The 26,110-nt window shown below is 44.2% G+C and overlaps 1 protein-coding gene across 2 annotated transcripts in view; it reads right to left on the reverse strand.

The window, feature by feature from the left end:
- LOC122617592 (B-cell lymphoma 6 protein homolog) overlaps positions 1-23,877 on the reverse strand; it is a 29,067-nt gene extending 5,190 nt beyond the window's left edge. Inside the window, exons 1-2 of one of the 2 annotated variants that reach the window (XM_043793511.1) lie at positions 23,051-23,877; positions 10,538-10,591 (exon numbers count right to left, since the gene is read on the reverse strand). The gene's annotated coding sequence lies outside the window, so the exon portion shown is untranslated. Of the gene's footprint in view, positions 1-8,625; positions 8,634-10,537; positions 10,592-23,050 lie in introns of those variants that run through there. The other variant, XM_043793512.1, reaches the window with a different exon arrangement.
- Between the last annotated feature and the right edge of the window lie 2,233 nt (positions 23,878-26,110).

Genomic DNA, 26,110 nt, shown 5'->3' on the forward strand with positions numbered 1-26,110 from the left:
CACAGGATGGCACGGGCGACAGTCCTGGACAGGATCGCATCGCATCTCGCCGTCTGGCGCCAACATTCGCAAATAATTAAAAGTTACCACACACACCAGGAGGTGGGGGTCAGGGGGGGAGGGTGGTGTTGGAGCTACTGAATCCAAAGCAGTTGGCTCGGGAAAAGGACAAGGCACCACAAACAGCAGCAACAACAAGAACAACAACAACAACAACGAACGGCACGTCTGGAAGGACGTTTGCTGCATTGCGCTTATCCTTGTGATATATGAATATTGTGCACACACGCACGTAGCTGCGATGTGTGGGGTGGTGCAGGACGGAGGGGGGGTGCTGTGGGTGGTGGTGGTGCAGGGGGTGCAGGGGGTGGTGCAGCAGGAGCGAAGCTTTGTGCTGTGTCTGCCATAAGCCGTCAGTTTATGGTGGGGTCTCTCAGTTGCGCACTGAGAAAAAACCTGTACGGCAGGAGCTATATCCTTAAAATGCAACTTTTTTGGAAATATAAGTCTTGGATTATTATAGAACTATTATTTTGCAATATTCATATTTTTATAAAAACAGGAATAGAGTTATATCTACAACTCAAAGCTTAGAACTTAATTATTCTTCGGCAATTTGAAAACGGTTTGCGTTCTGATCTTTGTTAAATAAAATGAATGTAAACCAATGTTCTAGTTTCCAATGTCCAGTTTTTTTCAGTGCACTCGTTGTCGCTGTCCTTCTGTTGGCAATTTGCGCCTACAACCGAACCGAGTGGAGCGGAGTGGCACGAGGACCTTTGGCTCAGAGCACGGGGCAGCAGGAGTCCGTGTCCTTAACGGTCACGTGTTTGCTTTACGTGTTGAGAAAATGAAAAGAGCCGGACCCGTCTGTTTCCGAGTGTGTTGGTGTGCTGGCCAGCCGAGGAGAGGTGTTGATGGGCCAGCGACAGGACACCTGTGTCCATCTGCTCATCCTTCGGCTGCCCCTGCAACAACCCCCCTCCACCTTTCACCTCCTGCCAGTTAGTGGCTTGCAATTGCTGTTGTTATTGTTGTCGCATATGTCTGCCCCTTTTGGTTTAATGGAGTGCGTGTCCTTTGTCCTGAGCCAAGGACCCCATATTCTCCCCTTTAAAGTTGTGTGAACTTTTTCGATTTCGCAACTTAAATGGAAAACGCTGTGAAAGTTTTGTGCATATCATAATTCATGTTCTATTTCCGGTAATAGGGTCACCACCCACCCCCCTTTGCCTCACCCCCTCGCGCATTTTTATGTGTATTATTATTGCTATTATCCACCCGAAGGGCAATTAATATTCTTAATTAGGGTAATTAAACAGCGCAATGCTGACAACTATGCGAAAAACTTTACACCAGCGAGTGTGGCCAACGGCATTGGCTCTTTTCCTGCTTTTCCTCACTCAACTTTGTCCCCCACTTCTTATACCAGAATATATATGTATGTATATATATATGGAGATATGGCGATGTGTATATTCATAAAATAAAGCGAACAAAAAGCTGAAAAAAACATAAATTTTCACGCCAGTCGAGCTCTCTTCTGGGTTCTCCAAGGTTCCGCCGCTTTGGGGCCTTGTTAGCACGCGAAATCGGGGACCCGATTCACGGAGGAGGTGCAGCCGGGTGAGAGTGTCGAGATTTTTGATTTATGGCGGCAGAGTTTGGATGAACACAAGTGTACATACACATATATCCGCATAAGTGGTCATACCCTTGCCGAGTGTTAATTAACTCGCCCAAGAAGTTGGCACTTGGAATCGATAAAGTTGTAAAACCGAATGCAGAATTGATATGAAAACTGATCAGATGAGAATATGAATTGTTTTAATCTCTTTAAATTGATACCAAAAATGTAGCTTACAAGCTGAAATGAGTTGTGCAACTTTTTTATAAACTACCCCAAATCTCAACTTAAATTCTCCCATCGTTTATGGGACTTCTTGCTGGCCAAGCGCGAAAGATTGCATAATGGTAGAAATGGTAGAAAAGACAAAGTGAACTTGTCAGGCGATGAAGGAGATGGTGTGAAATTATGCTAAATGGAGTGCTAATTTTTGGCCACGGGTGGAATGACTTTGTAAATGGCCAAAAATATACACAGCGGTCATGGAAATGGGAATGGGAATGAAAATGCTTGCGGCCATCTCAGATTTAATTAAGCTTTTTCTGGAGTGTAAACATGCCGCTAACAAGTCGCCAGCCAAAAGTCCAAAAAGAGCGGATAGCGAAACATGCTTGTAAGCAAATGTTTGGCAAAGTGGAACGCCGAATGCCAAGTGCTCGTAAATGATCTGAAAACTGAATAACTGAGTAGCAGAAAAGCTGAAAAACTGAATAGCAGAAAAGCTGAAAAACTGAATAGCAGAAAAGCTGAACAACTGAATAGCAGAAAAGCTGAACAACTGAATAGCAGAAAAGCTGAAAGTCTGAATAGCTGAGCGCCGATCGGTGAGCGCTGAAAACCGAAAGCTGGAAAAGTGCAAGCCAAGTGCAAAGTGGCTGAGTGAGTGAAGAAAAGTCGAGGAAAAGCGCTGCTTAATTACGCCAAACAACGAACAATGAACAACCGTCGAACAACGTTGGCAAACAACTAGGAAGCGCATTAAATGGCGCTCATTTGTTGTCAACAATGGCAAAAACGAGAACCCAGATTCGCCAACTCGGCATTGTCATTATTTTTATTTGTATTTTTATTTTGCTCTGCAAAACTACGAAACTGCAAACTGCAAACTGCGAACTGACGGCGGGAAAACTGAAAATGTGCAATGCCATGGAAATATGATTCACGGCCGGTTTTTCAGGCAGTCCAACCAACATATAGGTGACCATTATAAATATAATAATTACGCCACGCACTTTGGCAATCAAGAAAAAGGGGTAACTTTGTAACACTCAGAAATTCAGAAATGAATATGAAATGGTGCTCGAAAATAAACCCTCACGAAAGGGTTGCAAATTGATTACTTATGACAAATTATACCTTTTAGGAACAAGAAACCTGCTATTCTGAGTGTCTTTACCATCTGTTTTTTTTACCTTTATCCCCATGTATTCAGTATTTGGTTTGAACCACTCTTATAAAATTAATTACTCCGATATTCAAGCAAATGGGTTAATCATACTGTAGCTCGTTATAGCTTTGCAATTTTAGTTGTTCTAAGGATTAATTCTTTATAGCTGTGCTAATATCGTGTATCAATTTTACTGTCTTATGACTTTTTTATTATCCCAAGAGTGCGCAGAGGTGTTCCCCGCTGAGTGACCACTGTATTTGCCTGGCATTTGTCACGCTTATTACACACAGCGAAACTTGATGAAGTTTTGCAGTAGCAGCCGTCAAACACATTTATACATTTATACCCCCCACCTTTTGGGACCCACAGACGCCGCGATAAGCCTCGTGCCATGTGCCTCCTTTTTAGACCCCCCCTCCCCTTTGCTTTTGGATCCCCTTTGGAGTCCCCCTGTAGGCCCCCCTTTTCCAAACCGACGACAGTTCGCGGCGCTAAGCAAATAAAATTGCAGAAATTAAAATGTAAACAATTTGTTGGTGTGCGACTGCAGTCGTTGCTGTTGCTGCTATTGCCACGCCTCCGTCGGGCTCCCCCGCCCCAAAAAAAAAACATGCTGGCCACTGTGGCTATTAATCTGGCAAATGTCTCTGACGCCATTTAAGCCACACTTCACTGGAGTTTACTTCACTTGTCTTTGGTCGTAATAAACGACATCATAAACATCAGCATTCAACGTGATATGCATTGATAATGGACGTCTCTGGCTGGCTGCTGAAAGGGGGGTTGAAAGGGGGGGGGCACAGTGGGGATACATGGGAGGGGGTTTCAATGGAGTCTCAACTTCAATCACAAGTGCAAAGACAACACCAGCCAACAGCAACAACGCGCAGCGCCGAAGGCAAACAAAGCATGACGGGGCAGAAATATGGCTAATAAAATAAAACGCCATTTGCTTAGCCACGACAACGAACTCAACTGCTCAGCTGCTCATCAAACGAGAAATAAAAAATAAAATAAAAAGCAAGCAAAAAGCTGGGGAAAACTCTTTGTACGCCTACAACAATCGCCGCTGTTGCTGTTGCTATTGTTGTTGCTGTTGCTGCTGCTGTTGCTGGTAGCCAATGACAGCAGCAACATGTTGCTGAGACCGCCCCCCGCGGCAACACGAGCTCGCAACTGGCTGGAAAAGCTCGCATTCGATTGTTTTCGTTTCGGAAAACTCACTGGCAAAGCCAAGGAGCTAATGGAGGGGAAAAACAACAGCATAAGGCAATGGAAAATCGGGCAGAACAGTATATATAGCTGCAAATACTAGCCATTACATCCTGTTTATGCGTTTGTTTGGAAACCACAACTATTTATAGCAAATATGTCAATTAAATAGGAATAGCATTTGCATTGCTTTAGTATCACCAACAGATCTTTGATCTCCATTGATCTCCATATTCTCCATTTCCATAGTATCATATATTTCCGTAGTTCCCCACCATTCTGAACCCTGATCCATAGATCTTCCATTATATTTCAACCCACTTCATTATCGCCTGGCTCCCCCGCCTTTTGCATTGCCCATGATGCGAACTCATTTATTATAACTAGCTACTACTGCTACTGTGTTGTGCTCGTTTGTTTTCAATTGGAGGCTCAATCTTTGAGTACGAATGTGAATCCGAGTCCGGCGAGCTTGGCGCACTGCAATTAAAATGATCACTGTAATTTCAAAACGACTGCGAATTGGCCCGGACCAAATTTGACGTCAATATGTGAGCTAACGATATGCTAATTAGTTGCCACTGCTGCCCGGGCAGAGTGCCATGGACTCGGATCATTAATTAAGAGGGGCTCTGATCTGCGGATTGACGTGGTTGCCGGTTGCCGGTTGCAGGTAGCGCAGGTTGCAGGTTGCAGCCTACGCCACCAAGTTGGCCAAGTGGATAATGCCAGATAATGGCAATTTCCTGCCACCAGGCCAATTGTTGCTGCCGTGCCAAGGAGCAACAGCAACACCCCAGAGCAACATGCTGCCCCTGGCTGACCGCAGCTTAAATAAAATTACATTCAAATTCAATTGTAAATGCATTTTATCTGTTGGTTTTGCTGCTGCCTCTGCTGTTTCTGCTGCTGCTGTTGCTGCTGCTGCTGGGGCTGTAAACTGCAATCATGTTGCACATTTTTCTCTGGCAGGCCGAGTCGCCGATCGCAGGCGAGTCGCCAGCCTAGAGACGCTGGCCTTTTACAATCAAATGTAATTATTTTTGCAATATACACCTTCAGCTGCTCTGGCTGCTTTTGCTCCGTTGCGGCGCAGCAACAAGTTGCTTAGCATACTTCCGTTTGTGCCACAAAAGGCCGCGCCCGAGAACCTGGAGCCTGCAACCTGGCACTCGAACCTCTGAACGGCCATATACATAACTCGGGTCCAAAAAGGGGGATCGGGATCGGAATCGGGATCGCGTGATCAAAGTCAATTTAGCTGCGATATACAGACACATTTGTTTTGCTGTTGCTGCTGCTGCTGCTGATGTTGCTGTTGCTTCTGCTGGCGCAGCAACTTCTGTTGCACGTAGACCGGCCCAACGATCCTGTCGTCATCTGCTGGTGCCGCTGGTGCAGCTAAATTAAACCATTGCCGCCTTATCGTTGCCGACTAACTGAGGCGCCCCAAAGGGCCACAGAAACTGGCAAAGGGCTGCAGAAAATATAAAAATAAATATAAAACTGGCAACAGTCTGCACAGCCAGTCACTAACACTCAAAGGTATTACGTTTTCTTTAACTTAACTTCACTTGCATACTTGCAATTAAGTGCACATTGGTCACACTATTCTATAGTACTTGTGATTGATATCTAAGTGTTGCACGGCGTGGTAACACCCTCTAATGTGGCACTTCCTCTTGCTGTTTTCTATTCTTGGCTATGCTTGGCAAATGTTTATCATAATTAGGCGCACGGTTTGCTGCTTAATCGCTGCATTAACATAAATAGCAGAAAAGAGCTGAAAACGAAATGAAACGTAGAGGAACTAGCAAGCTAAAAAAAAAACGAAAAACCGAAAAAAAATCGCCAGAAGCGAAAAATGGTTTCTTTGACCAAACTAAAGATCCCTGGCTCATTTCATGCTAATTATATATGACCGGGCTCAAAATGAATGGCTGGAACGCCCGCCATTTTAGCCTAGACTAGAGAAGCGCGCTTCGCATTCATTTGGAGTCGGAAATTATTTAATTTTAACCTCTGGGGGCCAGCAATCATCATTAAGCACGAGCTTCGAATGCCGCGTATTTGTTTTTTTTTTTGTTTCTCTACCATTTCAGTTGATTTTCGTTTTTCATTTTCTTTTTTTCTTTTACTTAAGGTTTGGAGCAAAGGGTTTTGGGTCAACGCCAAGGGGCCAAACCTTCGAGACCGCCCACTCCACCTTCTCCTCACATCCGTTCGTTCCGGCTTCAGTTGTTCAGTTGTTCAGTTTTGAGTTCGTTTATCAGTCAAAAGCGATCTTTGCAATTAGCCTTAAACGCTTTTTGGCTCAACACGGAGCCCGCAAACGCCGAAAACCCCGAAAATGCCGAAAACTGACTGAAAACCCCTCAACTGGGTCACAAGGTCCAGCCTGTCTCATCCTCCGTCCGTCACATTATCAGAACGAAATTATCGTATATCAAAACCCTCGGTCGTCGAGAATTGCAGCGCCTGCATATTTATTTTTAATCATCTTTGTGAAAGCAGGTGAAATTTTTTGGCATTTATGAAAGTGCAGCCGCGTGACTCGGTTCACTTCGTTCGGTTTCGTATAAAAATTAATATAGATTGCAAGTGGGGATACGCAACGGCAATACAGACACAACAAGCCATATAGCAACAAGTTGAAAGTTTCCTGAGCGTTTTGCGGCACATAACATATTTCCCGTTTCTTTTTCGCTTTGTGTAAAATTTATTATGCCAAAGGCCGATCATTATCGGGTAGCCAAATTATATATGCGCGCGCGCACATGATGCGCATTAAGGGTTCCCAGTTCGCAGTTCCCACATCGATCTGCTCGATCTGGTGGATCTGAGGGATCTGGTGGATCTGAGGGATCTGGGGGATCCGAGGTATCTGGTGGATCTTGGTGGTTCTGGTGGATCCTCGCAGGTATCGCTCGGTTAACCGCAGGCTCCTCGGGGCCAAAACTATAAAATGTCGCAGACTATAAATCCACTTGGAGCAATAAATTTCTCAAAATGTCAGCGCAGGCTCCCGCATTAATTACAGACTCCATTCGATGTTGCTGCTGCCGCTGGGTTGTTGCAGCAGCAACATATCGCCGCATGTTGCATGTGGCACAACAGCAACACCCGCATCTACTGGGGTCTGCTGCTCCGGTAATGTGAGCCGTTCCTTGGCATGTAATCAATAGTTGTAACCACCAAAAGTGCACCAGCCAATATCTCGAAGTTTTCTTCGTTTTTTTCTTCAGAGCTTACTGAGTTTTCTGCTTTTTCTGAGTGCTGTTTTGTGTGACCGCAAAGGCAAGTGCAAAGCATTCAATTTTTTCCCCGTTGACTGCAACAAGTTCTTTCAATTTGCGTTGCCAGGTGGAGTCGACAACAACAATAAAAACAACAACGAATATAATAATAACAACAACAACAAGGCAAGCGAACAACAACCATACACAATTGCAAACCTGCGCGTGTTTTGGCTCGCATTTTGATTGCCTACAAGCCGTTGCTGTCACTTTGCATTATACGAGTCCAAGATTCCAGAAAGGGGGTTTCAACTCAGGGACTGCGGGGGTTTCTCGAGGGGATTTGGGGGAGCATGGGGGATCATGGGGGAGCTTGGGGGTCGGGAGGCCTTTCGACGAACGTCAGGCGTTCAGAAACGCGCTCAAGTCTTGTGTAAAACGCACTGCAAACGTAGCAAATGAAATAAATTGTTTAAATTGTTAAGGAAACCGAAAAGAGAATGGATTATCATAATGAATTAAGAATCTTTTAAAGCGTGCTTTTACATATTTTTTTGAATATTTCTAAAGCTTTTTAAAACTGTTGCTCATTGGGAATTATTTTTCATGATTTTTCGAAACCAATCACTCCATCATACTATCAATTCCTTTTCATTTAGAAACACAAAACATTTTAACATATTTTTCCGACTCCCAGAGAAGTATTTCCCTAACAAAGTGCAGGCTTTTGGGAGCCATTTAAAATAATCTTTGTTGTCACTGAAGATAGAAAATGACCTTAAGCTTCCTTGACTATTTTTCTATTCAGTCTGCACGACGGGGCGCCCTTGAAAGTCATTAATTTTCACAGTTTCAAGCCTTACTTTTCCCACTGGCAGCAGCTTTATTTTTTTGGAAGTTTTAGTTTTTGGGGAACGTGGCGCGATTAAAGCGCAATTATGCTGTGTTTGATATGTTAATTTCGCCGGATCGCTTGAAAGAACACACAATTATGCTGCTGGACGCCACTAATTTATGCAGCTCGTGTGTGTTTTCGAGATCGATTGATCGATGGTGTGGTGTGGAATCATCAGCGGCAGGTGTTAATTGCTTTCATTCGCTTGTAATTTGACTCGTTTGTTTATGGGCCTCGCGAGTGTGTGTATTTACCGTTTGCGTACCGTTCCGTTTTCTCAAACTGAATCCGTATCTCACAACACAATTATGGCGATATTGTGGTGACAAATGAATTATTCGGGGCGCACAAATAAGACCAAAAACCAAAAACCAAAGAGACTCCGGCGTTGTTCAATGGGCGATTGAATGAATGGAACTGCGCCTCCGCTGCGTGCTGCTGCGGCTTTTCTCTCGGCTTTTTGTTAATTAAGCTGTATTTCATGCAGCTGACGGATTTTATGAATAAAGCGCCGCCACCGACCGACGAGACGCAAAAATCGCAGCAAAAAATTCCAAAAACGCTGCGAAAAAATCGCGAAAAGCCAGCAACAAAAAAGTTCAACTGAGTGTGTAAAAAATCGAAAAGCGAATGTGATGACACCCAAAGAAAAACGCGGGGCGTGTCAAAAGAAATCTCTCGCCATGCGATGGATTACTTAGCCAGAGATTGGAACATTCGGACATGTGTGGAACGCTTTTCTGGCCTTAATCGCCACTGGCCAGCCAACTGGCCAACTGGCCAACAGGCCAAATCGCAAAGGTCGCACTCGTCTGTTCGTCTGCTGCTGGCCAATTGAGCTGTTGTTGTGCGCTTGTCGTTGACGTCATGTTAATTTTTTATTTATTTATTTTTTTGCTTATTTGTGTGCTCTGTGTTGGCAACAAATGCCGATTTTTATGGTCAGGTTGCCAGCTTTTGGAGGCAGCAGCGAATTCAGCAGCAGCTTCAGGGGGCAGCCTCGCCAGCTCGCCACTTGCGACTTGCGACTGTCGCGAGCAATTAATCTTCAAAAGTGGCCAGTTCCAGCTGCACTGGCTTGCATCGTTTTATTTTCATTCCACTATATTTTTTCATTTCATGTTTTTTATACGATCGCGTACGAGACGAGACTTGGCAATCCGTCTAGAGTGCTCAGCTTCACTCGCTTTCAATGGCAGCCGGCGATTCCTTTGGCGGGAAGGTCGTCCACGTCGAGCCAACGCCCCCACCAGTGGTGCACCTGCAGAACGATACACGCAGCCACTCACGCAGGAGCCGATAGCTGAGATACAGGGTGCGATAGTTTGGGTCTTACGATCTTGCCCCTTATATGTGCATAGATGTGGCATGTGTTTAAGTTAGCCTTTATTTTCAAACCTATTATTTGGCATACAACATTTCTGATGTAATTCTTGAATTTTTTAAAACATTTCCGATATTTCCTGATAAATTTCTGACATTTTCTTAAACATTTCCGATGTCTTCTAATAAATTTAAGATATTTTCTAAAACATTTCCGATATTTTCTGATAATATTCTGACATTTTCTAAAACATTTCCGATATTTTCTGATAAATTCTAATAAATAATAATAAATTCTAATAAATTTCTGATATTTTCTAAACCATTTCCGATATTTCCGGATAAACTTCTGATATTTCCTGTGGCATGTCCGGAAGCGCCTTTCACCAAGAAAGGTTTTTCCAAGAACTGAGCTTGATAATTTCTTGTGTCTAAAAATAGTAATTCTTATCGTTTCAATTTATTGGTTTCCCCCACAATGCTAGCCGGCATTTCCGATTTATTTGTTTTTAATATTATTATTTTTGGAAAGCATCGCACAGTTCCATCTGATACCACCACTGATTGACGACACTGGCTTGTGGCAAAGCTGTGGCAAAGTTGGACAGCCCCACAGACGCACATGATCGATCCGAAGGGGAGCTACCCTGTACACACCCCCACCCCCCTGGGTGCTGTCCTCGTCGCACGCATTAAATTCAAAATGCGTTTCAGCTTTTTGCGAAGGTTGCCTGGCCGGCCAGCTGGAGTTGCGATCGCCAGGCCAGGGTTGTCATTCGCAGCCAAAAAAAAAACAGCAATAAAACAGAAAAAAAGCAAGCTGCATCAGCAGCTGGCTGGTGTGGCAAACTCACCTCTGTGACTTAGACGGTGGCCGTGTCGTCCAATCGCTGCAGATCTGGCATAGTCTGGAAGGAGAAATGGCGAGGAGCTGGTTAGAGATTGCGGATTTTTTGGCGATTTGCGATGATGTGCCACGCAGCCGTGTGCTATGACAAATTGTGGCAGCTCGCTGGCAGAGCGGATTTTTCATCCGACTTTTCAGCTGATTTTTCAGCTGCTAATTGCGGTGGTAATTAAAGCAGAACACAGAGCGGGCGCGGAGATCATTAATCAAGCTGGAAATAGTTGGCAGGTTGGACAAAACTCTCGGCCCGGCTGGCTGGCTCATAAATATTTAATGGTCTAGGCAAATAGCGATCGGATCGCTTGGTTCTCAGACTGCTTGGCGATTTAATGAAAATGTGGCCAACTTTTGGTGGAGCTACCTATAGATATGTATGTATATTGAAAAGGGGGTTTCCCCCCGCAACCAAAAGACATTGATTGATTGAAGTGTTTTAATATTAGCCACAAAATTAGCCCCCTCCCGAAAAAGAGCGGTTACCACCCACAAACACGGCCAAATTAAGTGGGCGTGTCGGCCACCGTAAAAATTGGCCAAAGAAAGAGATATCAAACAGAAGGAGCTAAATGCCGCCGTCTGATTGCCAATCGTATCTCGAAACTGATTGATGGGGGAAGCGCTTGGGATTGCCTTCAATAAATTATAATTTCTACCATTTTTTTTCTGTTCAGCTCAATTCTGCTCATTAATACACAGTAGCTGGAAACAACGGCGATAAAAACTAACAAATGTCAGACTGCAATTGTGGCTGCTGCCTTTTTTGGACCTGACAATTGCGGCTATTATTTGCTAATTCTTCAAGCAATTTGAGCAGTTTATAACAAGTATTGTCAACATGATTTGCATCGCAGTGAGTGCGGGTGCTTTGTTTTGGCCGCTAATTGGCATGTTGCTGGCGTAGCTGCGACATGTTGCAGGCGGGTGCAGCCGAGTCGATTGCCACCTGTTGCAATTAGGCATGCAGCACGGCGTGTTGCGGTTGCATGTGGCATATGACCAGCAGCAATGTGACCGACCAGTTTCCAACTTCCAGCAGCTGTGCGACCTTAACAAATATGCAGCCCAAAACCAAAACCAAAATCGGAATTGAAAACTTGTTGGCACAATACGAGTGTGGGGTATCTGCATCTGTATCGGTGGCACAGCTGCGCCGCAACTGGTAACGCTGATAAACTCTGGCTCCGCCTTATCGCACCCCCACAACAACAGCCAGAAGCCACTCTTATCTCACGAACCTTGGCCTCTTCAATCTTCAAACTGAATCTCTGTGCGTGAACTGGACCAAGGCACTCGAAACTATTCGACAACGCCTACTCAAAAAAATAAGAAAAAACCAAACCAAACTGAACTGAACTGAAACCCCAGATAAACATCGTTTTGTGTGCGTTATTGAAATTCGAATTTCAAATGAGCCACGCAACAGGGAAAATCTATTTCAGATTTTTTTGTATTTTTCAGAGCTACGGTGGGAATTTTTATATTCGAAGCTTTTTGGGTTATGGCATGCACGTACATATCTGGAAACCGTTTGACTTTTGCAGTTAAACTTTCAAATGCAATTAGTTGCGGGCATAAATTACATAGAACCTCGGACTGACCAGCGAAAGAGCTGGTATTAAAATGATTGCCAGCGATGTGGCGAGGGTGACCACCTACTACAATCAACGAGGCGTGCATGCAACGTAGAAATTGCTGCCTGGCAGCAACATCAGTAGCTGCAACAGCAACAGCAACAACAGCAGCGGCGCAAAATTAGCAGCGCGTGCTAAACAATTGCCCCAAGCAACAGTAGCTGCCACACAGCAGCACAAAGCACTAGAAAAAAGGCACACACCCACTTCAGCACACACCAAAGGCGAGTTTGCATATTGTTTTACCAGCAATATGGCGGCGTTGCAACAGCAGCAGCATCGGTGGCACGGCAGCAACATCGCAATGGTAATTGCAACAATTTAACGGTCTGTCGCTTGGCTCTGCGCTTAAGTGTACCTTGGGTGCAGTGCCAGTGTCTCTCCGGCGAATCTCCACTATTTTTCTTTTTTGGCAGCCTACAACTTAATCAAAAACTAATTGCATTTGCATAGAGATGCAAGAGTTACTGCTGCTGCTGCTGTTGCTGTTTCTTCTGCTGCTGCGTAGGCCCCTTCCACGGATGTGGTTTTCAACGCTTGGCTGTGTCAACTTTCAATCAAAGTCAACAAAAAAAAAGGCAAAAAAGTAAGACTGAAAAAAGTGGCAACCCACTGTGGTTTACTTTAACCAAGCCCAAAGTCAGCTTCCTGGCAGCAACCGCAAAAAGCAACTGGCAACTGGCAACAACTTCTGGCTAGCGGGTGCTGGCCATCGCCATCTCAGGTGGTCAAGTTCTGCTCACTCCGCTCAACCGTGGGAGCCTGGCCATAAAGAGTAAATTAAAAACACACACACACTCGTAATGCACACACGCGGAGTGGTATCCGTCAGATACTGAGATACCCAGATACCTGAGCATACGCACAGTGCACATTCTAATTTATAAGGCGGACGCCCGCGCAGGCTACGCATTTCCTCTGTGGATCTGCATTTCTGCACGAAAGCCAGAAGGCTGGACAGGATCTCAGAATTGCAGACTGCAGACTGCAAGCTGTAGACTGTAGACTGCAGACTGTAGACTGCAGACTGCGTCTGATGGATCACCGTAGATAAGCGAATCTTGCAGATAATCGCATCACTCACTGGGAGTCGTCTCCTTTGCCGTCTGCTCCTCTGGCAGGTTGCAGTTTGCCGGCCCCGGAGACATGCAATAATTTTCAAACAGCAGACTCCGAGTAACTCCGCCACGATGATGATGCATGACAGTGACAGTGCGTTGTTGTTGCAGCATCTACTGCTGCTGCTGCGGCTGTTGTTGCATGACATTAAGCATGTTGCAAACAGACGCTGCCACGCCAAACTGACAATGAGTCCTGCTGCAGCGAATTGTGGGTGCCTCGAAAATTAGCCACAAAGGTAGAATGGAGAGAGAGGAAACAGATACACTGAACAAAATGCAGCCATGCTAATTTATCAAGTTAAACTGAAGAAACCACACAAAAGAACAACACTTGATTCTTTTAATAAATTATTTGTTCCTTGGCAAATTGCAGTAAGTTACCCAAATTGACCCACATTTCCTCTCTGTGCAGCTCGAAACTTATTTTCATGCTTCATCTGCAGCAGCAGCAGACGCAGAGCGGTAAAAATAAGTTAAAAGCAAAAAAAATAAAAGGGGAATCTTTACAAGCGCAACGAAAGCTGAAATGAATTACAACTTCTACGGCATTCCCGAGCTTTGTTTAGAGCGAAAAAAAATCAATTAAAATTCATAGCTTTTATGCACTCCTCCATTCGAATTTTGTTATTTATTTATTCTTTACTCTTTACTTTTGAGCTGGGTGTGGGGCAACAGTGGCTTCTGCTGCCCAAAAAAAAAAAACGAAGGGACAGCGGCTGGCTGAAAATGAAGCTGGCGCCAGTCGAGTTGAGCTGATAAAAATCACGCCGATGTAGCATCAACAAAACTGGCCAAGATTTTCACTCGACCGTACCTGTTTACTTCATTGGAGGGGATTGTCTGAAAGGGGGGCAGACGAGGGGAAAGAGGAGAAAGAGGGGCATTATGTCTAGCCACCGACGCAGTTGCAGGGGCAGCGTCAACGGGGCCTCATCATTATCATCATTAAAATGTCAGTTAATAATTTCTACCTACCTCAAAACCCCCTGAACTTATTCGAGTGGCTTTACAGCATTCGAAAGGGTTTTCTGATGTCTTTTTGGCTACCTGGTGCTCTTCACTGCACCGGAGTCTGTGGGTGGCCAGCCAACACCACCACCCCCAACCCCTTGACCTCATTCGGGCCATTAAGCGGCAGAGCAGGATAGAAAGAGAGGCAGTGAGAGAGAGAGAGCATCAAAAAGAGTGCTGTTGGTCCTGTCGAGTTCGTTGCTTGAGTCTTTTGTTTTTGGCGGCCGCAGCGGGGCAATGTGAAAAATGCTCAAATTGCAGAGTGCAATTCGAGTGGCCCAAGCAGGTTGCTACTGCCGCTGCCGCTGCCACTTCCAGTCGCAAGTTGCTAGTTGCAAGTTGCTGTTGCACCTGCAGACAATTGCTAATAATTATTTATGCGGCCCAGGGGCAGGTTGCTGCGAGTAACTCCTAGAGAAGAGTGCCTGCCACTTTGGCATTGGCTACTGTGCCACTCCCCAGCCCCTTTTTTCTTGGCTCATCAGGCAGTTAATGACCAGTCGACGTGGTCATCGCCATACCCTGGCCAATCCATAATTATGCTGCCATATATACACACATACATACATATATATAAGCACGTATACTCGTACGTATGCTGAAATGCAGAGAGCTGCGGCATTGGTGTTTTTGGTGGGTGGAGTCACGCCTTCAGCCTCACGCTACCACTCCCCACTGCTTTCAGTTTTAATTTAATAATATTTTGTTACTTTATAGGCCGAAGCGACAAGCTTGTTTACAAGCTCCAAACATGCAACAACTTTAATAGTTGTTGGCCAAACAGCAAACAGCAAAACAGAAAATGCAGCAAATGCAGCGAAACGAGCGAAACGCAAGGAAATCAAACGTGAAAGAGATAGCTTAAGAGGGCAGAACTCCTTAGCACATTGGAGGCACAATGCGGTCGTAAGTTGTGGCATTTTGCGCACTTCCTGTCGCCTGTCGACCAAAGTTCCCTCTGTATCCTTTTCCAACTCCATTCTGTGTATGTATATGGCAACGTCATTTAGCTCCCCCACTTTTGTAGGAAACTTTTTTGCCACACGCACGCACTGCAGTTGTTTTGCATAACGCCTTTAACTGCGCCAAGTTCCCCCGGTTTTCCCATTTTGCATTTCACTTTCTTGCCAGCGGAAAACACTCCCCCAAAAGCTGAAAAGTAAGACACATTTAACTTGTTTCGCCTTTTGCATGCGATTAGTTTGGTAATTTGATTGTGCCAGTATCTCTGTATCTGTATCGCTCTCCTTTGAGTCAAGCTGTTAAACTTTGTCCTTGCACTCGGCTTTTTTGGCTTTGCGTGCTTGCTAATTGAAAGGATTTTGTGGGAAATAGTTTAGTGCACCCCTCCTCCTCCTCCCCAGACTGACACTCGTTTTTCCTGCACTCCCCGCACTTATCCGACATTTCCTGCTTAGTTTTCTCGTGCCTGGGAAAAGAGCTTCGGCCGCAATTAGTCGACTGGAAGAAAGGGAAAATCTGCAGCATCATCTAATCTAATAAAATCAGCTTGCGTAATAACTTCCGTTTTAGGTTCTGCTGTTTTTTTTTCCCATTTTTTCAATTTTTTCAATTAAATCAATAACCGGCTAATCAGTTTCGGGCCTCTTTTCATGCTGCATATCCGTTTTGTGGGGCACCATGCCTGAAAATCACGATCATCATCATCATTGTCATCATATGGGCTATGTGGGATTTGGGATCCATCCTTTTCCAAGTCATTATCCCCAGTTGCTGTTTCGCCGAGTTTCTGTTTCAGTTGTTCTCTGTTGTCGCCCCTCGCAGTTTGTTCTTTTGGACCAGTTTGACAGGTGTTTTCTTGCCGCTGACTGAAGCCCGATTCTATGCGACGTCTGCGCCTCTTTGGCTCTTTATTTGTTTTGTTTAACCGTCGGTTTTTAGCCTGGCTTTGCGACTTGGCCCAGAGTTTCGGTTTTTTAGTTTTTGGTTTTGGTTTTGGTTTGGCTTTAGCTTTGGGTTTGGGTTTGGGTTTCGGGTCGTGTGGCGTCGTCGGCGTCGTCGGCGTTTTGAATGCAAGTGGTTCTACTCGTATTTTAAATACGCTCTGACATCAGAGCCCCAGCAAACCCCTCCCATGCCCCTGGTGTGTCCATGTGTCCATGTGTCTTCTGGCGTGTCTTCTCCTTTTCTTCGTCTGCTTTAATTATAATTTATCTGACTTGTGCCTTAGTCGGCATCGACGACATCCAGCGTGAGCGTATCTCAAAGTTTTTGACTTTTATCTGCTGCTGAATTGATGAGTATATAATAAGACTTTATTGGTCGGAAAGCGGCTTTCAGGAATTTCTTTCAGTCAAGTGGAATGGTTGTCTCCCAGCCCGATTCTCCATCTCTGGATCTCTGCTTCTCTGATTCTCTGGACCTTAGTCTCCTGTCTCCTGTCGCCTGTCGTGGGTGTCGTTTCCCTGCGAGATCCTGGCCCGTTCTTGAAGTTTGAAGCGAGCGTGAGAAACAATTCCTTGTGGTTTCTGTGGCAATGCATTTCTCTTGTTGCCGCTGCCACAAATTCTCCAAGTGAATTCAGCGAACAAAAAAAATACGAACAGGCAAGGTAGAACGCCTTGGAATTTGGAGACCTCAGCCCTTTGCGTTCCTGCGTTTCTGGGCTCTTTTTTTCACTTTTTCTGCACTTTGTTGTCGAATCGAAATTGCAAGCGGAAATCAGCTCACAGAACTCAACAGGCTTCCCTTTTTTCCTGTGCTCAAGTGGAGTCACTTAAAAATTCAACGGGGGAAATGTATACTAGCCCAGCTTAAGCACACGCGTATCAGCAAAAAAAGAAAAAACAGTGAAATAAATAGAAAACAAATAAACAAACAAGAAACACATTTGTTAGACGAAAGCCGCTGGAAATATGCATAAACATAATAATAACAAGTCATTTACATATTCCACCGACATCGGATTGAAGTCTAAAACCATAAGTCAGGCATTGAGACCTTAACTTATTGGACTCACTCGCCAGATACTTAATATTTTAATATTTGTAGAAAAAAACGAAACACGAAAAACTGTAAAAATAATCGCGCGACAAATTTATGATTAAATGAGTGTTATGGCGCGGACACTCCCCCTGCATTTTTCTATTTTCCACCTGCCAGCCGCATTGTGATTGTCATCGATGGGTTTGCATTGTTTTCGATCGGTAGAAAAATCGGATTTGAAAAATGCCTTTGTGGCACTCTTTTCTACAGACTACAGTCTGTTTTAGAGAGAGATGGGGGGTTTTGGGAGGTGTCGTTGTTGCCAGAGGCAACAACAAAGCGGCTTACACTTTGTTTACAATGTTGCCTGGCTATTTTACAGATATTTCTCGCCCCGCCGCCCGGCTGCTGCGTCAATATTGATCCATAAATAACAGATCCCCCGGACCAAGGCTTAAAAACTCCGGGGCCCAACAGCGAATACCAAAAACCAAAAAAAAAAAAACAAAAACCCAAGACCAACTCCGAACATTAGACGGGCAAAAGAAGAAGATCTGGCGGAGCGGTCACGTCTCAAGTGAAAATGGTTTTTAAGTGGGCAATGTCTAGTGAAAATTAAACTGTCCCCTGGGCACGTCAACGCCATCATCATCACCACTAAGCCTTGGCCAAAAACTGACCAGAGCTGACTGGACTTCAGCGGAGATGAGCCGCTCCAGCGGTGCCTCATATTTGGACCCTTGGAAGCCAGGGATCTCAGGGAACTCAGGGAACTCAGGGATCTCGAGAAGTCGCTAAAACAAAGACGGCAGAAGCTTGAATGTGCTGATGATGAGCACACTCTGACACCCTGTAGTGTGAAATTTATACTAGTTTATAGGTAGATATTTCATATTTAAATGCTGGCTATAAATCAAAAACGTTTGTGTTTGCCAAAAGTTATCTACTTTAATATGCAGCCTAAATGATTGTAGCTAGCCACCAGGAGAAACATGGCCATAAATCTACATTTTATTCGAAAAGTCAGTAACGACTTATCTATTGTTGTGAATGCCGAGGGGCCAATAAATAATGTTACTTATAAAAGTAAATGCCGAAAGTTATACTCAATAAATGTGTGTGGGGGTGTATGGAGTGTTTATATGACACAAAGATAAACTGGTTATTTCATCAGCTAAGTTTAAGACAGTTTGCTAATAAAGCTATGAATTTATGTATTTATGTATTATTTATCTGGTTAAAAAAGTATAAACTAAGCAGCACAAAAATACCGGGTATCATCGTCAGAGGGAAAAATGAGAAACAACCGAAAATCCCAAAGTGTCAACTCTAATTGCCTTTTGCTTGGCTTGTGCGCTGGGCTCTCTGTCTCTGGCTCTATGGACCAGGTCCAAATCTTCCCGCCAGAAGAGAGTCTTCCAGAATGCAGATGCCCCTCCCCCTCGAAAAAGTCGGGCTCTTTTGGTCAACGCTGGTCGTCAAATATTTGAGGTTGACTTTGGCTTGCGCTTGCGCAAATACTAATAAAATTTCGGTTAATTTTTTTAACTCGACACGCACACACACTCATCGCACTGTCCGTGCGTAAACACATACAGGCACACACTCGTGTATTTTTATTTATTTGCTGTTGCTGTTGTCGCGCACTTGAGTGTAATGGATTTGTTGGCATGAAGATATTTCTTTATTATTATTATTCCGTTTTTTGTTGTTGTTGTTTTAACGCTGTCGCTTACTTAAAACAATTTGGAGGAACTTTCCTCCGCGACCAAGTGAAATGACAAACAGCAGGGGGTATTACATAAATTAGGCACTCGCCGCGATCCGAAAGATTCCAAATTAAAGTGCAATTCATATTTGAGATACTCGCTGGATTTATGGACGCCATTAGCTTGGGGGTGGGTGGTTTCTATTTTTTTGGGGGGTCTTGTCTGGAAATCCGGCATGTGGAGCTCGTAAACAAACATTACAATTAAGTTTTATGTGACAGACATTTGCGCTTATAAACTCGGCGAAAATATTGGCCCAGCTTAAAGCGAATTGCAAATATTTTCAAATTTCCAGCTGGAAAACTGGCCGTCGCGCAACAGGTTTTCCACGTTTATGAGTTGGCCTAATCAAAAAAAAAATAATAAAAAAAACGGCGACAACAATCGAAAGATCTGCACGTTGCGAGTGTCTTTCTGGTGGCTGACTCAGAAGTAATCAGTTGGCTTTATGCAATGGCCCGTAAATTTCCTAACTCGATCCCACCCACACCCACTGACCACTCCAAGTGCTTATCAAACGCCTGCTTATCACCCATCCAACCACCAAACTCGCCCAACCACCCACTCAAAAGTGGGCGTCCGGTAAATAGAATTGAGTTCGTTATTTCGAGGCGAGAAATTCATGAATTGCGACGCGAGCTGTGACGTAAATCGAAGGACAGATAGCCCCACCGGATCGGGCGGCTATATGTGCGTATATGGTGTATTATGTATATATATAGCATTTCCCCCACCCGATAACAGACGACCATGTGCGGTGGGTGGCCGCAATCGCGCAATCTTCGCTCACGATTTTAACTTTGTTTTCGTTTCGTTCATATATTTTCAATAGTCATAGCTCAAACACTCCGCATTTATTCATATACATACTTGTACATACAAATATACATTTAATGCTCATTCAAAGCGTAATCAGCGATCTATGTAGTCCAATGACGTTAATTGAAACTACTCGAGATTAAAAGTTGTTTTCAAGTACGTGCTGCGGCGGTGGCCCCACCGACAAAATATAATTCACTTCATTGAGGACTGCGTGCGTTCGTCAGATATGCCAAAAAAACTAAATATATATGAAACAAAAATGCCCGCGGTGGGGACTCGACTATCTAAGGAAAGAAAGAAAGCCGCAGACTACCAAATCCGCCGATAATACTGCGGTTATTCAGGGAATCTTAAAGGTTCGCAGATATAAAGTGTTTGTTTTAAATTTAATGTCAGAAAATGACATCCTGTCAATGTGGTTGGAATGTAGTTGTGGGAATTTAGCTTAAAGTTCTTTTTATCGCAAGCAGAATTTATAACTGATTGATACAGGCACTTTATTTCATGTTTCATATATTTCCGGTGTGTGCCGCAATCTGAATTTTACTACAAAAATTACTATAAATATTATATCAAAACTTCAAGTTATGAATGGGCATTTCCTAATAGCTACCCAAACACAGAAGTTCGACTTAGTATTATCTGGGACCGAAAGGCCGTCTTAAGTTCCGAGAAACTGGAGTTGAACTCCCTGCTAATTGAAGGGGTGTGATCGAACCGGAGCGCATCTTTGATATCTCCTCCTCCGCGGCGAGGCTCTAATGAAAAACAAAACGTTTATCAAATGCATGATAACGACGCATGTCCGTCCAGGGCCAATAGCGATGTGGTCCTATCAGATGTCGAAGATGCTGGATGTCGGCATTAACCGCAGATCGAAAAGGTGTTAAGTCACTCGGTGTTAAGTTGGCAACTGTGGCAGACATGGCAGACATGGCAGTCTTTGTTTTATTGTTTAACGCATTCCAATTAACATCTCCAATGATCTGTCTGATTGTGATGGTGTGGTGGGGCGATGTGGTGTGTCTCTTTTAACGCACACGTGATGATTGAATTTTAATTTAAGCCCGGCCTGGCAACTCTCGGCCAAAAAGCTTTGTTGACCCCTTCGAGCTGGAGGTGCCACCTCCACAACCTCTGTGGCATTTTCGGAATCGGGCACGACTAATCCAAATCAAATGGCTTCAGCAAATCAATTCGTTTTCAATCGTTTAAAGTTAATTAACGCGCCAGAATTTTATTTCACTTTACACACATTCCTCTTTCCATTTCTCACTGCTCCTTTGTTCTGTAACACACGCTTTTGTTTTTTGTTTTTTGTTTTGCTGTAAATTTATTTTATGTTTTTTGTTCCTTTTTAAGGTTTTTTGTTTTTTCCCCGTATTGTGTGCATTTTTTGTGTGTGTTTTTATTTTATTTGTGTATTTTTTCTGTATTTTTTTTCCACTCAACGTCTCAATTTCAATGCGCGCTCTTTTGTTGTTTGTATTAAAATTGTTAATTTAAGGCTGTGTCAGAAATAAATTAACCACTGAACCAGGGACCTTAAGTCGACCACAGTGGATATTGCTTTATTTTCTTTTGTTTTTCACCGTGTTTCCCCCGCTTTTTTCTAGGGAAGTGAGCCAGGAGCTGCGAGTGGAGCACTTTTGTGTGGAAAATGCAAATTGCAGTTGACATCGGGGTTCGAGAAATGGCGTCGTGCGGGTGAGGTTCCAACTGGCGAGACACCTTCACCACCTTCGCCCCAAACTGCACCACCGACTGCATTCAAGGGGAAACCACGAAGTGGTTGTCCGGCTGTTTGGCTGTTTTATATGCCAAATGCAGTGGGACAGCGGCAGACGTCGCCGTTCGTCATATAAGGTGCGGTGCGTATAAGTCAGCCGCGTTGGAGGAGCAGGGAAAAAATCACTCGACATATTGAGAAATGTGCAATAGCCTAATGCCCATTTAAGGCAGCACTTTTCATGGCAAGTTGCATTTATCGCCGATCGCATCGGAATCGGAATCGGTTTAGAGCGATCGATCAAGCGTTTGTCTATTGGAGATTGGCGATTGGCGTTTGCCAGACAGGTCAAAAGCAAAGCAAACGAATTTTGGTGCAGCAGCACTGCAGTAGATGCAGTAATCTATGCTAATGTGCAAAGTGTAAAACATCGTGGAGCTATTAACCGAGAAGTGTCCTTTAAGGACCCCCGCCCCCTCCATGTTCCAGATCGACTGTAAGATGTCTGTAAATGGTATAAATTACCAATGAATGACATACGATTTAATTGCCTCGACTAAGTAGCCACTGCCAGCAGCTTGCAACCAGCAACTAGCAACTTGCAACCAGCAAGTAGCAACTTCTGCTGCATACAGATCAGTTGCTGTGGCTGCTGCCCGTGTCTCGAGTTGCTGGAATTAATTAATATTGCACTTTTGAAGCGCGTGCATACAAATTTGTCAGCCAGACGGCCAGTTCTTCAGCTCAGGTGTAGACAATTGGCATAGTTCACATAGAGAGACAGAGGGAGTGTGCAGCTCTGCTTTTGGCCATCACGGGCAATTAAAATTCCCCGCGACTGGCTAAAACTGGAAGTGGGAATCTGGAGCTGCAGCTGGAACTGGAGCTGAAGCTGGAGGTGGAATTGGAGGTGGCACTGAAAGTGGAACTGGGGCTAAGGGTCCTAGTACTATCTATCTACCCAGGCTCTATCGCACTCGCTTTTGTGTGCGTCAATTTGCCAGGCACACGATCTGCAGATCGGCGATGTCAAGTTGCCGCGGCGATTGACGTCAATATAGATAGAGTCAATATGGAATGGGAATGGGAGTGAGATGAGATTGGGATTGGGATGTTCATGATGATGATGAGGATGAGAATGATGATGCCTCTGGAGGGGGCCCGTGCTGATATGGACTCATCACCAGTCCATCATTCATGGGTGCAATCGATTGCAGCCACTATGCACTTGCTCACTACGAGTATATAGCCCCTCGATCTGATATTACGCTGAGTGTTATGGTAAACCGATCCCATACGTCGTAACTGGAGCTCAGCTTTTTGACACATTTCGACCAACACACAGCTGAGATGGCAGTTTATAATTTTTATTTTTTTTTGGCTGTCCAAATGACTAAGCCGTCGGCAAATTGAGCGATCTCGCGAACTCACCTTTAGGTTTTTTGTAGGAGCGGAATTATCCAAGCATTATCCAATTTGTAGCTTTTGCCTTCGGGTTGGCAAACAACACATTTAACAAATATTTTTTTGTAGGCTGCGTTATGTTGTGTAAACTCTAATTGCTAATATCAAAATATCACACTTCTTTTTTTCTATGTATTATTTGTGCTTATGCTGCGTTTGCGTGTTTGGCTTATTGTGTGTTGTTTTGCGGCTTTAATTGATTTATATTACTTAATGGGCTGGTAAGACACACACTTTTCACTTGGTTTCAACTGATTTGGCGAGTTTAGTTTTACGAATATTACTATTTTATTTGCGACTATAGCCACTATATAGATTTGCAATTTGCTGTTGTTGCACGCGCGATCGCTGTTGCAGTTGCAGTTGCTGCAGCTTCGTGCTGTCGTGTTTCGCGGTCTCGTCGCGTCAACGTGCGAATAACAAATAACGAAAACGTACGAAAAGATTTTCACTGCAAGAGGTTGGTTTTCCCGACGTGGCGTCGTCGTCGGCGTCGTCGTCGTCGTCGGCAGAGCTTCGGCAGCAGCGACGGCACCACCGAACCACAACCACCAAGACCTATACCTATCCAAACCAACCACTGCAACTCTCTTCGCGGAGAGCGAGAAGGAGTCTTACTGAGTTGGCGGGCTGGAGGGGGAGTCTGCAAGCGGTCCACTACGAAGATTACGTTACGTTCGGATATATTTTCTATATATTTTTGTTTGATTTTTTGTGGGTCCGAAAAAGACGCGTCTTGGGTTTGCAGCACTGAAGAATTCGCGGCAGCGCGTGCGGAGCGTCGATGAACCTGAACCGACACTGCCCAGCAAGAAACTGACTTCTGAGTAGAATCGCCACTCGTGCAGCGGCGATACCCAGCGGCACCAATACCAACGCACCGCGAGACACCCACACCGAGGCAAACGGGCGGCTGTATTTGTATCTGTATCGGCATCTGTGTATTGGTGCCGAGTGTTGGCCTCTCATTCGCCGGATAAAGTCGCGAGAGAGCGAGAAAGAGCAGCACGCGCAGTGGAGATTTCTCTAGTTGTTTTTTTGTGTGTGGCGCTTTTCTCGGTGGGAGCTGCTCGAAAGAGCTTCTCCTCCCACTCTCCGCCCGCCGAGCAGTTGTTGTTTATGGCTGCGTGGGCTTCTAATTGCTCAAAACTCTATGCCAATGGGGGCACTCGGCTGCATTTGGCGCTTTTGGGTCGCCAGTTGCGAGTTGAGCTCCGCGAATAGGCACCTCCCACTTCCACCGACTGGCGTTATATAACGCCGAATGTGCAGATAAGCCAGCACGGAATCCGAATCCAAGCGGGTGTCTTTACCACTGCCTTGCAGAAGGCAAAAGGCAAATAGAAGTTGGTTAAATCCACTGGGAAGTTAACCAGCTTTTAGGTCACTTTCCGCATCCTTTGAGCCATGTATGTCACTTAAAGGAGGCCTAACTTACGGCTTTTCATTTGACTTCGACTTTTAAGGTGGTGAGCAAATTAAGATACTCATTTACTTAAGCACATTTATCATTAGATATTATTTTGCTCGGCAAGCGAATGATTGTATTTTACCAACTGTTAAGTATCCAGCTATAAGAGTATCTAAGATACTCTATAGTTATAGATAAGCTCTCTTAACCATTTTTAGTATTGAAAAACTAATATCGACCAGTTAACAAAAATATATATTAAATAAAAAAGTTATCTTAATTCATTAGAAACAATATATTAGTGTTTTGAGTTACAGTTGTAAGTTTAAACGATCTTTAAAGATGTAGATACAAATGATTGAAATATGTTTTAGTAAATTACATTTCAATTGCCATTGTTTATTTACGTTTTAAATTAAAAACACATTTTTAATGCTAACGGTTTTTATTTGATTTTGCCAAAAAGTAATGACGCTATAAAAGTATCTTAAATATATATTTAGTTCATTTTAGACATTTATTTGTACTCATGTCCAACATGCCTATAGGCCAACTTGCATTATAAGAAGTAATATACTAATACGAAGTAGACTGATTTAGAGCCGCATTGAAGGCCCGGATAAATTCCCCGGATAAACTCTCTCACCTACGCCACACACACGTATCACACTCACACAGAAACAGTCTTGCTCTCTCTCACTCTCTCTCTCTCTCGGCTGCCGCGAGTAACGAAATGCCGGCAAAACAACTTCACAGATACGATATCTGAACTTGAAATGCTGATGCACGAGAGAGAGAGAGAGAGAGAGAGAGCGCTCTCTCTTTGCTCTTTGTGTGTGTGTCGCAGCTGCCGAGGTGTCAGTGTATCTGTGTGCGCCTCCATCCAGGTGTGTGCGTGTGTATGTGTGTGTGTGTTTACAAAACAAAACTGAATTGAGAAAAAGCGAAAAACAAAAAACAAAGCAAAGCAAAAGCATGCCAAGGCAGCAACAACACAATTTGTGAATGAACGAATAGTGGCGCACTCACACGCACACGCTCACAGATACTCAACCCACACCACTATCTCTAAGTGTGTGTGTGTGTGTGTGTGATTGTGGGCAGGGAAAATAAACGCGTTTACGCGATTCGTACAAAATTCGTGGGTCTTTCGAAAAAGAGAAGCACTGCAAAGAGCCAAAAGTGAACGTAGGTGTTTGGCTATAAGTTATATGCCACATGCTTATACATATCTATGTAGATGTTTGTATGTATGCACATGTCATATGCAGATGTATCTGTGAGTTATTAAAATGAGACGGCGACAAAAGAAACGAAACCAAAATGGTGTAGGCCAAGTGATCGGAGATCGGCGATCGGCGATCGGTATATATGTAGATATATCCATAGCGATAGCGAAGGTGATTTTTTCACGGGGTATTGGAGGGGAAAAGGGAAGAGGGAGGAAAGGGAAGTCAGCAGCCAACACAATCCGCAGGTTGACATCGCTGATTTGTTGATTAAGTCGTTCGTCGAGCTGGCGACATATTTTGTATACACCCGGTATTTTGGTGGCCAACAGGGCGTATTATTTTTCAAGCCGTTGTAAGCTGTTCGTAGATGAAATACTATATGTT

The sequence above is a fragment of the Drosophila teissieri genome, chromosome 3L, assembly GCF_016746235.2.
Source record: "Drosophila teissieri strain GT53w chromosome 3L, Prin_Dtei_1.1, whole genome shotgun sequence".
NCBI lineage: Eukaryota > Metazoa > Arthropoda > Insecta > Diptera > Drosophilidae > Drosophila > Drosophila teissieri.